The 13,826-nt window shown below is 43.6% G+C and overlaps 1 protein-coding gene across 1 annotated transcript in view; it reads left to right on the top strand.

Moving 5' to 3' along the window:
- The first annotated feature begins 1,393 nt into the window (after positions 1 to 1,393).
- The window catches only part of Dhit (Double hit), a 1,255,395-nt gene continuing 1,242,962 nt past the window's right edge, over positions 1,394 to 13,826 (top strand). Inside the window, exon 1 of the mRNA XM_067145213.2 lies at positions 1,394 to 1,400. The gene's annotated coding sequence lies outside the window, so the exon portion shown is untranslated. The remainder of the gene's footprint in view (positions 1,401 to 13,826) is intronic.

Here is a 13,826-nt window from a genome sequence, read left to right as displayed (position 1 = left end):
TTATTATTATTATTATTATTATTATTATTATTATTATTATTATTATTATTATTATTATTATTATTATTATTCACCTCTATGGTGAAGTGGTTGGTGTGATCAGTCCGGCTCCATGGCTAAATGGTTAGTGTGCTGGCCTTTGGTCACCGGGGTCCCGAGTTTGATTCCCTGCAGGGTCGGAAATTTTAATCATAATTTGGTTAATTTCGCTGACACGGGGGCAGGATGTATGTGTCGTCTTCATCATCATTTCATCCTCATCACGACGCGCAGGTCGCCTACGGTAGTCAGATCAGAAGACCTGCATCTGGCGAGCCGAAAATATCCTCGGACACTCCCGACACTAAAAGCCATAAGCAATTTCATTCTTCGGTGTGATCAGCTGCCACCCCCGGAGGCCCGAGTTCGATTCCCGGCTCTGCCACGAAATTTGAAAATTGGTACGAGGTCTGGAACGGGGTCCACTCAGGCTCGGGAGGTCAACTGAGTAGAGAGGGGTTGATTCCCACCTCGGCCATCCTCGAAGTGGTTTACCGTTGTTTCCTACTGAGTCCGAGGGAAATACCAACCCGGGAGGGTAAATGGATTAAGAAAAAAAGAATGAAATATTATTATTATTATTATTATTATTATTATTATTATTATTATTATTATTATTATTATTATTATTATTATTATTATTATTATTATTATTATTACGGTATCTAGTTCATATTGCGGAGTGGTTTTAATCACTCGGCATCGCAATATTTGCTTGGAGTGTCTGAGGAACTGAATAACCGGTTGAAACCATTTTCTTAACACTCAGAGGAAGGCGTTGCGGCTCGAATTCGAACTCGGACTTTATAATCCCTCGTCGCATGAACCTTGAGCCATATTTCACTTTATTCCTCGTAGGCCTTGGGGGAAGGCCATTTGAAATGATTAAACTAACTCCCATTCCCGCCTGAATGCTAAACGACTATTCCCAGCTCAACTGTAGTCTTTCAGAATATTGGACATAAAATTTCCAACTTTTATTGTCTAATTATCATTATCGAGATATAAAAACATCTGCCCTGCATCCTTTTACTCTTGTTTTATGGAGGACTGTTTACAAAACATGCACCTTATTACCACCCACACATGCGCGAGGCCGATGTTTTCACACGGCTAGTGCGCGTGCGCGCCTGGACGGTCGCCGTCGCTGAGCTAGACGCCATGGCAGTGTGTGAGCACGATGTGGGTGCAGCAGTGAGTGTTGCGTGCGTGTGTGTGTTTCTCACAGCGCTATGAGTGGACCATGGCTGCAGCTACGTGCTTGTGCTTTGTTTTTTCCAAGCTCTACTGGTTGCTACTGCTGTGTAGCAGCGTTTACCGGCGTCGTGTAAGCGCCTGCTCCTTCATGGCACACGGGGAAGGTAGGGACAAGTTTATGCTGTATTCATCTCTTAACCACTTGCTTGAATGGTCCCTTACAGCGTACTTTTCCAACACAGGACGTTTACTTTTACCTCAGCGAAACTGGCTTACATTTTTGACGGTGTAATAAGCAATGTAGTTATTCCAAGCATTGGACTTCTGAGATAAAGACCATGGGTTCGATTCTGATGCAGATCGGTGACACAGTAGAATATCCTAATACCATAGTGTCTTATTTTAAAAAGTAATTAGAATGTAAATAAATGTATACATGGCATTAAATCACGTATATTGTAATTCTATGGTCCGGAAATAAACACGACAGTCTCTCTTTGGTTTTATGACATGTGCGAAAAGTCAAAGTGTCTAAATATATTCGCGTTTTAAGAATACACTAGCTTCATTTATAATAATAACAATAAATAAATAACACTTTCTTTAATTTATTTTCTGTTAACTTTAACTGGCTTTTTTCCAATTACTTGGGATCGGAACTACCTGTGGATTAGGTCCAGTTTTACGGACGGATGCCCTTACTGACACCAACCCTACATGGAGCGAAGTATTCACTATTCTGTGTTTCTATATTGGTTGGTAGGGCAATGTGTTGTATATACATGTGGATGTGTATTAAGAAGATTTCAAATCCCCAGCCCGGCAGGGAATCGAACCCAGAGCGTAATGAACTGGAGGCTGATTCCTAAGCCAAACAACCGATACTTCTAATTTATTATTTTGATCAATTAAAAATTAACACAATTTCCAGTTAGTAAAGGATAGCTTTCTAGGTTAATTATTTATGTATGTTATTAAGCAGTTGTCAATAAATACGTCTACTTAGTATATGATATTATTTACAGATGAATGGTTTATTTAAAGAACTTAGGGGATCTTTGGTAATCAATCCCATACGTTTGTGACTCAAGGATAGGTTTAGTATTGACAACAGTAATAATTGTATTAATGATATACGTGCCCCTCCATTTAATATCTATTTTAAGAGTAGCTTTGGAAATAAATTCTAAGTGATTGTTATCGGTTTCTAACCTAGGCAGTCTTCCTTCGAATGTGCCTTAAAATTAAATGTCTCATTCCGGTGGCTAGGATTTCAAATAAACCTGTAGGTCCTGAAGCTCTGGTCTGAATAACCTTTTATGTAGATTTACCAGCACGTGAAAAAACACTTCGGTGTCTCCGAAAACCGTAAAAGTAGTTTTCGGGACGTGTAACAATTATTATTATTATTATTATTATTATTATTATTATTATTATTATTATTATTATTATTATTATAAGAGGTATGGAACTAAACGAGGCCTCAGAACTAGTTATAATAGAAAATTGTTGAGGCGTGTAGTGAATTCACAGAGGTTTGCAGACTGAACGCTGAAAAGCATAATAGCTTCTAATGCTGTATTTATTATTATTATTATTATTATTATTATTATTATTATTATTATTATTATTATTATTTTTATTATTATTATTATTATTATTAGATTAACTGTCACGTACAACAATAGGCTTCTTACCTTATGTTCTTTGACGTGCCACCAAGTCTCTCGCAAATCAGCATTCTTAAGAGAATACTGTACTGGGGTTCGATGTCATAACCTTAAGCTTGGAAATTGAGGACTTGATTCTTGGATATAATATTGAGGTAGACATGGTGGGATTTGCATATTCCCGCCGAGAGTGGGGATAAAGGACGGGATTCCCATGAGCACAGCGAATGAAAATCCACAGCCTGTTTCCAGTTATTCGACCGGGTCAGGAATAGAACGAATGAAGCCCCCATCTAGCGGCGAGAATGGGAATTGTGCCGACTGCCGAAGTCTCGCACTCCTCTGGAGCAATGAGTAATGAATGACAGATGTAATGAAATGATATTGGAGAGTGTTGCTGGAATGAAAGAGGACAGGGAAAACCGGAATACCCGGAGAAAAACCTGTCCCGCCTCCGCTTTGTACAGCACAAATCTCACATGGGGTGATCGCGATTTGAACCACGGAACCCAGCGGTGAGAGGCCGGCGCGCTGCCGCCTGAGCCACGGAGGCTCTCCCATGAATACAGTAAATACCATAATTCAAACATAGAACTTTTGCATCTGTGAAAGGCGCGGCCTCCCATATCGTTAGATAACTCAAGTAGCAAGGCGCACTGCCCTTGAGGCAGTAGAGGTGGGATCCCTCGCGGAATCCGAGGGAAATAAACCAACCCTGCAGGGTAAGTGGATAAAGAAAGAAAGAAAGAAAGAAAGAAAGAAAGGTGAATTGATACAAAACGTTTCATCGCACTCATTATATACTTTATTACTTGCTTTGTTATGAAATTAGAAACATAACCCAAAAGTATATCAATCGGTACTAGGTGGTAGTTATTAAATTTTCACAAGCGGACGTGGATTTACACGTACAGTTCACGCCTGACTGGAGAGCTCTAAATTCAGGAGATCCAAGTTAAAAGTTTGATACCGGGCGACTGCTGCGGTTAGGGTCGCGCAGCTGTGAGCTTGCATTCGGGAGATAGTAGGTTCGAATCCCACCTTCTCACTTTCGGCAGCCCTGAAAATGGTTTTCCGTGAATTCCTATTTTCAGACCCGAAAAAATTCTGCGGCTGTACTTTAATTAAGACCACGACCGCTACCTTCCCAAACCTAGCCCTTTCCTATCCTTCTGTCGCCGAAAACCTTCGATGTGTTAATGCGACGTTAAACAACAGTAAAAAAGAAAAGTTTGGTGTCGTGTTGCTGTATTGTAATTTCGCATAGATAGAGCAGAATCTTCACTTAAAATACACTGAGCTCTTTCATCGTTAATTCCCACACCAGCATGCTTTATTATTATTATTATTATTATTATTATTATTATTATTATTATTATTATTATTATTATTATTATTATTATCATCATCATCATCTGTTTACCCCCCAGGGTCGGTTTTTCCCTCGGACACAGCGAGGGATCCCACTTCTACCGCCTCAAGGGCAGCGGCCGTAGCCTTATGTTAGGTACCATGCCGGCATTTGCCTGGAGGAGAAGTGGGAAACCACGGAAAACCACTTCCAGGATGGCTGAGGTGGGAATCGAACCCACCTCTACTCAGTTGACCTCCCGAGGCTGAGTGGACCCCGTTCCAGCCCTCATACCACTTTTCAAATTTCGTGGCAGAGCCGGAAATCGAACCCGGGCCTCCGGGGGTGGCAGCTAATCACGCTAACCACTACACCACAGAGGCGGACATTATTATTATTATTATTATTATTATTATTATTATAGTTTGCTTTGAGTCGCACCGACGATGGGATAGGAAAGGGCTAAGAGTGAGAAGGAATCGATCCTGGCCTTAATTAATGTACAGCCCCAGAATTTTCCGGGTCTGAAAATAGGAAATCACGGTAAACCATTTTCAGGGCTGCCGACAGTGGGGTTTGAACCCACTACTGCCGAATGCAAGCAGATAGATACTTGACGCAGACCGCGCGGCCACTTGCTCATTATTATTATTATTATTATTATTATTATTATTAATTAGTATTATTATTATTATTATTATTATTATTATTTCAGCACCTACTTTCTACCTACGTTTGTGTGAGTCTGACGGCGATGTAATTCTTCTATGTTTATGTATAATAATTTTATTTTTTATTTTTTTTACGAGGGATTGTGGAAAATCTTCAAAAAGACACTTGTGAAGGGTCCGCACTCCACAAGTGTGTGGGATTCTTACCCACTAAAAACTACACACCGTTTTCCCACGATGTGAGTCATCACCCCGGAACCACTCTCGCATTACTTCAGGGTGATATCGTGCTTTGTCTTTCAGACGTCTTCTTTCTTCATTTCTTCTTTACGAACGTTCGTATGCTTCCAAATCCTTCTTCTTCTGACGAAGGATGTCCTCCACATGTACTGCCACGCGATCCCAGGATTCCTGGTTTCGCAGCATCACCGAAATAACATTATCTGTTGTCAGTTCTCCTAGTTCAGTTTCCACACATCATCTCTGAATTGTCCAATGGCCGCATACAAAAAAGGTGTGTTATACGTCGTCAATATCATCGCAGTATATGCATGCTCCGTCACTCGCTCTGCCCACTTTATGCAGGAATTTCCGGAAATATCCATGTTCTGTTAGAAGCTGCGTGAGGTAGTAATTTACTTCACCATGGACCCTTTCAACCCAGATATCCAAGTGTGGTATCAGTCGCTTGGTCCATTTGCCTCGAGGGTCACTTTCCCATCTGAGTTGCCATCGCCTCATCAGTTGACTGAAGGCGCGCTTCTTTGCACATTTCTTTCCCAGCTCTCCTTTGGTACGCCAGATTTCATGCCGCTCCAATGCAAGTAGGTCTATTGGGGCTATTGCTGCCACCGTGAGGATTGCCGGTTCGGAAACAGTGCGGTATGTACATGCAATACGTAAAGCCGCTCTCCGTTGTACGGCAGCTATCCTTCTCCGATACCAAGCAAATCTCAAGGATTCAGCCCAGATTTCAGAACCATATAGAAGCACTGACTGAACCGTCGACATGAGAAGACGTCGTTTACTGGATTTCGGACCTTTAATATTTCCCATTAGTCTGCTAAGTGCAGTCATGTATTTTACTGCCTTGTCTGTCACTCTCTGAATATGAGTCCAGAATGTGAGCTTGGAGTCAAGTGTCACTCCTAGATATTTTGTGCTCGCAGATGTTTCTATCACTAACTCTCCAACAGTCATTGGTACAAGAGTTTCGATCCTTTTCCTCGCCAGAAGAACTATCTCCGTTTATGTTTATGTATAATAATAATAATAATAATAATAATAATAATAATAATAATAATAATAATAATAATAATAATAATAATGGCGTGTGGCCTCCGAAGAGGCCTGGTGCGTGCAAGTCTTTCCAAGTAACTCCGTACAGGCGACCTTCACGTTTATGAGGATGGGGCCCTACCTATAATGAATTCTAATGATGAACATGGCACCCGCACCGAGGACCTGAGCCATCGGAATTAACCAGTGAAGTTTAAAATCCCCGACTCGGCCGGGAATCGAACCCGAGACCCCTTGAACAAAAGGCCAGCACGCTAACCATTTAGCCACGGAACCGGACTATGTATGACTTACAATACGTCGTCTTTTATAAAGTTAAATGTGATTAATTGATCCATTCTTTTTTTTTTTTCATCTTTTTAAGTAAGGGATGAAATATTCAATGCTTTCATCACCTTACAGGTCTGGAGGTTACATTGAAAATCCACAGCCTGTTTCCAGTCATTGGACCGGGTCAGGAATGGGATGAATGAAGCCCCCATCTAGTGGCGAGGATAGGAAATGTGCCGGCTGCCGAAGCCTGTCGCACTCCTCTGGGGCGATTTATAATGAATGACAGATGAAATGTTAATTGAGAGTGTTGCTGGAATGAAAGATGACAGGAAAACCCGGAGTACCCGGAGAAAAATGGAGGTTACATTAATATGATTAATATCAGGGTGCCTGTAGGAATTCAGACTTAACCAAGAATTGAAAAGGCTATTCCTATGGTCTGAATGGCGATATTGTCCAGACTGTGAGGGAACGGAAAGATGTCTCATTGATGGTCGAACGAGAAGGGATGGAATTCCCCATCCCCTCACGACCTCCGCCCAGACACACACGCAAGTGCATTAAGCTGATGATGAAATGTCGCTCATGGGCTGCAATAATGGGACAACTCAAAAATTCACGTTCTGATATAAATGAGTACAAAGTTTCCCTTAGTAATGAAATGCAGAATTCATACGATTAAAGGCTCTGTCAAACAGGAAGTGGACTGTGCGCGCGGACTTGCGGACACTGCGATCTACCGCAGCGGACCAGACTAGTTCGCAGCGGACTGGTGGACACTGAGATCTACCGCAGCGGACCAGACTAGTTCGCAGCGGACTGGTGGACACTGAGATCTACCGCAGCGGACCAGACTAGTTCGCAGCGGACTGGTGGACACTGAGATCTACCGCAGCGGACCAGACTAGTTCGCAGCGGACTGGTGGACACTGAGATCTACCGCAGCGGACCAGACTAGTTCGCAGCTGACTGGCAGACACTGCGATCTACCGCAGCGGACCAGACTAGTTCGCAGCGGACTGGTGGACACTGAGATCTACCGCAGCGGACCAGACTAGTTCGCAGCGGACTGGTGGACACTGAGATCTACCGCAGCGGACCAGACTAGTTCGCAGCGGACTGGTGGACACTGAGATCTACCGCAGCGGACCAGACTAGTTCGCAGCGGACTGGTGGACACTGAGATCTACCGCAGCGGACCAGACTAGTTCGCAGCGGACTGGTGGACACTGAGATCTACCGCAGCGGACCAGACTAGTTCGCAGCTGACTGGCGAACACTGCGATCTACCGCAGCGGACCAGACTAGTTCGCAGCTGACTGGCGAACACTGCGATCTACCGCAGCGGACCAGACTAGTTCGCAGCTGACTGGCGAACACTGCGATCTACCGCAGCGGGCCAGACTAGTTCGCAGCTGACTGGCGAACACTGCGATCTACCGCAGCGGACCAGACTAGTTCGCAGCGGACTGGCGAACACTGCGATCTACCGCAGCGGACCAGACTAGTTCGCAGCGGACTGGCGCACACTGCGATCTACCGCGCGGCCAACACTGAACCATATCTCCAAAAGATACGGAGAAATGAATTGATCTACTGCGTGGTCGTGAACACCTGTACAACAGACGGCACGTCGATTAAGATCACAAGTAGTCTCATGGTTGTAATATCATACCTTGGTCGCCACTTTTAGTCGCCTCTTACGGCAGTCAGGGGATACCGTGTGTGTGCTGGACATTTGATTAAAACAACAAAATGATAATACCAGTTCAAGAAATAAAAAAATTGAGTCGGTACGCACTTCATTGCGACTGCTTTCACACTGGTTCGCCCTGACTTGTCCGCATTCTATTTGACTACGACGACCTGCGGTCATTTCGTCCGCGCGGACAGTCCACTTCCTGTTTGACAGAGCCTTACGTTATGGAATAAAGAGCAATCGGTAGTAAATGGCTCGATAGAAGTTCAGTTAATACAAATGTTATTGCATTATTGCTCTTTCATTCCCCTAATCGAAACCATAACATAAATGTTTTGAGATGTGTCAGAATTGTTGAGATTTTTTAAAGCATAGATTATGTTCGACTATCTTAGAAATTTTCGGCTGAGGCCTATAGTTCGTTCGTTCGTAATCTGTTTACCCTCCAGGGTCGGTTTCTTCCTTGGACTCAGCGAGTGATCCCACCTCTACCGCCTCAAGGGCAGTGTCCTTGAGATTCAGACTCTGGGTCGGGGATAAAACTGGGGAGTATGACCGGTACCTCGACCAGGCGGCCTCACCTGCTATGCTGAACAGGGGCCTTGCTTGGGGATGGGAAGATTGGATGGGACAGGCAAGGAAGAGGGAAGGAAGCGGCCGTGGCCTTGAGTTAGGTACCATCCCGGCATTTGCCCGGAGAAGTGGGAAACCACGGAAAACCACTTCTAGGATGGCTGAGGTGGGAATCGAACCCACCTCTACTCAGTTGACCTCCCGAGGCTGAGTGGACCCCGTTCCAGCCCTCTTACCACTTTTAAAATTTCGTGCCAGAGCCGGGAATCGAACCCGGACCTTCGGGGATGGCAGCTAATCACGCTAATCACTACACCACAGAGTTCGGCTTATAGTACTCAAACAAATGTTCACCTCTGCGTTGTAGTGGTTAATGTGATTAGCTGTCTTCACCGGAAGCTCGGGTTCGATTCCCACCTCAACCATCCTCGAAGTAATCATCATTCGTTTTCCATTCCTTCTCCAGACAAATGCCAGGATGGCACCTATCTTGAGGCCACGGCCGCTTACTTGCCTATCCCTTCCAATCTTTCCATCCCCCCAACAAGACCGCTATTCAGCATAGAAGGTGAGGCTACCTGGGCGAATTATTGGTCCTCCTCTCCAGTTGTATCTCCGACCAAATATCTCACGCTCAAGAACACTGGCCTTGAGGCGGTAAAAGTCGGATCCTTCGCTGTAGTCGAGGGGAAAACCAACCTTGGAGAGTAATCGGATTAAATAATAAATAATGAAAAAAATTTATGGACAATCCTAAAGTCTGCTATAATCCGAATTTCATATATTTCTGGAGTTGTGCCACTACTGCAGCCATGAGCGCTGAATTCTTTGATAGTGATGTGTTCTGGAGTTTTTAGCAAACCACATTTACGTTGAATATTAATTGAAAACTCCAACAAAATTTCGTTGTATGTTGTCCGCCTCTGTGGTGTAGTGGTTAGCGTGATTAGCTGCCACCCCCGGAGGTCCGGGTTCGATTCCCGGCTCTGCTACGAAATTTGAAAACTGGTACGAGGGCTGGAACGGGGTCCACTCAGCCTCGGGAGGTCAACTGAGTAGAGGTGGGTTCGATTCCCACCTCAGCCATTCTGGAAGTGGTTTTCCGTAGTTTCCCCACTTCTCCTCCAGGCAAATGCCGGGATGGTACCTAACTTACGGCCATGGCCGCTTCCTTCCCTCTTCCTTCCCTGTTCCTTTCCTTTCCCATCCAAAATCTTTCCATCTCTTCGCACGGCCCCTGTTCAGCATAACAGATGAGGCCGCCTGGGCGAGGTACAGGTCATCCTCCCCAGTTGTATTCTCCGACCCAGAGTCTGAAGCTCCAGGACACTGCCCTTGAGGCGGTAGAGGTGGGATCCCTCGCTGAGTCCGAGGGAGAAACCGACCCTGGAGGGAAAACAGATTAAGATGAAGAAGGAAGTATGTTGTTGGCACTGAGTTCGTCGACGCCGTCAAAGTGGCCAATTCTTCAAGTGCTAAGGGATTTCATTTCTTTCTTAAGATATACCGGTAAATGTTTCATCAATATAATTTCAAAAAAAAAAAAAAATTGTGATAAAGTCTTTTGTGTATCAGCTTCGGGGTCTCATAGCAAATTATTCGCTAGTGATTACCCAGAGCCCTTAGCAAAGCTTCAAATTTCTTCCTTCTATCCGACTTGACTTGGCAAACTCTCTTCGTTCCGATAGTATTACTTTGGCGAGCTGTAGATACCTATATTTTTTCATCTTCCTTTACATTTTCTCTATCCTCATTCTCTTCTATATGAGATTCCAACGAGTTCTCCTTTCACTACCGAGCAAGTGGCTGCAATGTATGTGTCACGTAAGCTATCAGCTTGTATTCGGAAAATAGTGTGTTCGAACCCGATTATCGCCAGCCCTGAAGATAGTTTTCCGTGGCTTCCCATTTTTACACCAGGCAAATGCTGGGGCTGTACTTCAATTAAGGCCACGGTCGCTTCTTTTCCACTCCTAGCCCTTTCTGTCCCATCGTCGCCGTAAGACCTGTGTGTGTCGTTGCGACGTAACACAGTTTCAGAAAACAAACTCTCTTTCCAATATATGCCAAACAATCATCAATGGCTAATTTTTATATCCCCCATGATTAGTTTGTGTATCAACATGAAGATAGTGTGAGCATAACGAAATCGTGACTGTACAAATGAGGTGTATTAATCCAGCTTACGAGCGCGAAGTCCTAAATCCACTGAATTTTGATAGCTGTTCAAATAAATTCGTCCTATATTTTCCTATTCATATTGTTTATATACATACTCTGAACGGGAAAGCACTTCTGGTACTCAATTTCACATTCTAATCTCAGTTTCTTTCTTTTCCTTCTTGTTTTCTTTCGTGGTCTTCAGAGTGAGTAAAGCTAACTCAACTTTAAATATGGCGATTATAAGTCATGGTATTGATCTTTATGTGGAAGAAAAATTCGGTTTATTATTGTTTTGAGAGTTATCTAATTGGAGACATTGAACTCTGCACTGCAAGATCATTGAGGGAGATAGAACATGTACAAGAATTGCTGTGAGTACTTGGTGTATGGATATAATTTTAACCTTGGACACACAACAAAATAAGAGAAAAATGCTAATTCTCTGCTATTAACATCCTTCTTCTCTCATAGGTTTTAAAAGACAGGAGCGGGTACCGAGCTGGAGAACATCCAATGAGCTACGCGTTGCAAACTCTGAACTGGAGAAAGAATTTATTTGATACATATATAGGCCTACTTCTATCGTTAGTTGGGTTGTGTCACCCAACGTTGAGGTCAGAGAAACGGCCTTTCTTTCTTTCTTTCTTTCTTTCTTTCTTTCTTTCTTTCTTTCTTATTTTTGTTTTAATCTTCTCCATATATAAATACACCGAGTCTTCAGCCTGAAGTTCGTTATATTCCAAACAGTTCTACCCTCAGCTGTCATAGGAAGGCCAAGCGTTACTGACGAGCCGTACTAGGGAAGTAGGCGTGAGGTCGTTTCGTACTTTTTATTTTTTTATTTTTTTACAATTTGCATTACATCGCACCGACGCAGACAATGAATTTTATTCGACAACTATCGCTATGAGAAAGAGAAAAAGATTGACCTTTTTGCGGACACTTAAAGAGGATAAAACCAGAGATATTTGCTGATAAAATACGTATTATTTGGGAGAAATAGATATCTCATCCCCACAGTCTTACAGATGTGCGTCCACGAACCTGCTACGCAGGCGTAGCAGGGGGAGAGGTGATACTCCCACGTGGCGCGTCCCAGGTGGCGGATAGGGGGGTCCTAACCGGCTTGCCGGCGGACTTGAGGGAAATAAAAATACCTCTCGCGGACCAAACACACACCCCCTGTGGGTGGGGGAGGCAGACGAATAATACACCCACGGTATCCCCTGCCTGTCGTGAGAGCCGACTAAAAGGGGCGACCAAGGGATGGTTGTATTCGAACCATGCAACTACATGTGATTAGTACCACCACGCGGAGAACACCAAGGGTCGCTTTTACTTGTGTGTAGTACCACTATATTAGGTACGAAAAAGGTTTGTGATTAGTAGCACACAGGAGCACCGCGTGGTCGGCTTTTGCAGTACCTGTGATTAGTACCACCATATGAGCGGGACCATGGGATGATAGCTACCATGGACCTGCCTTACCTGTGATTAGTACCCACTATATGAGGAACACCACGGGATAGGGAGAGGTCCCTGTGGTTAGTACTCTTATGTGATGAACACCATAGGTTTGCGTTGCCTGTGAATGGCGCCGCAGAGTGAGAAAAACATAGGTCTGTATTAATGTCGAATTTCATAAGCTTTGAGTAGTACAATAATGTGTGGAATACCGCAAGTCTCTGCTACCATTGATTAGTACCGCAACAGGACAGATACCATGGTTCTACATTACTAGCGATAAGTACCATTCTGAGGGGCCTTAGACTTGTATTTTGGACCCATTTAGACACCAAGCATCCTCGATTTGCCTTGGAAGTGGTCCCTTGGTCAGTAATACTATTAACTATGATAGTTTTTTGAGTCGGATCCACTGCTTGTTTTAAATTCATGTTCATTCATTCATTCATTCATTCATTCATTCATTCATTCATTCATTCATTCGTTCATTCGTTCATTCATTCTTCATGGCATTTTTTATTTTGGTCAGTGGATAATTTTGAACTTTTACTTTGTCGTTTCATTTCGTACCATTAGGGGCCGATGACCCCGATGTTAGGCCCCTTTAAACAACAAGCATCATCATCAACAGATGTGCGTGATGGTAGTACAGAACCATCAGAAATTCAAGACAGACTTGTTTCTTGAAATGAAGTTTCAGAATTGAGGGATAATCCTGAGAAATAATCTGCTAAACGGCGGAAAAAGTTGGAGGAAGAATAATAACAGAAGAGAGGTCTGAGATTTGGAAACGTTTGGTGAACACGTAAACCAAAAAGTGTAAGATGGAGAACAAAAGGATGCTATGTAGCTCGTGTATTTCTAGCCCACGGATTGTCCTATCGATCTAAGTAATAATAATAATAATAATAATAATAGCAGCAGCTTTTTCCTTTCGTTTGTTATTAACTTTTGATCCAGGAGGTGAGGGTATTATGATCATCAGCGTGCGTTCTTCTCATCTCTTGCTTCTTTTCTCTTTCGTTGTTCGTTCCCCATCTAATTAATTTCTCTGCTTTTCTTCCTTTAGTCATATTTTAATTCTACTTCCCCCTGTTTCTGTTCCTCTACCTCCGGCTGATCGTCCTTGGTCGAGCTACGCACTGTTCGTAGCGATGACCACCCTCATTGATCGCGAAACCCCCTGCAGCTCCTTACCTGAACACAGTTCTCCCAGGCGAGACTGCGCGCCGTGAAGCGCTAAGGAAACAGAAGGTGCTGCTGATGTGCTTGGCGACACCCAGCCTGTATTACGAGTTTTGTCACACCTGTTCCATGGAATGTGCAATTGATATCTAGAACTCAGTACTTTAACCAGTTGTTAGATTCATCATCATCATCATCATCATCTGTTTACCCTCCAGGTTCGGCTTTTCCCTCGGACTCAG

The sequence above is a fragment of the Anabrus simplex genome, chromosome 4 (assembly GCF_040414725.1).
Source record: "Anabrus simplex isolate iqAnaSimp1 chromosome 4, ASM4041472v1, whole genome shotgun sequence".
Lineage (NCBI taxonomy): Eukaryota > Metazoa > Arthropoda > Insecta > Orthoptera > Tettigoniidae > Anabrus > Anabrus simplex.
Note: the sequence above shows the minus strand (reverse complement) of the source record. Positions and strands in the feature narration are given on the sequence as shown.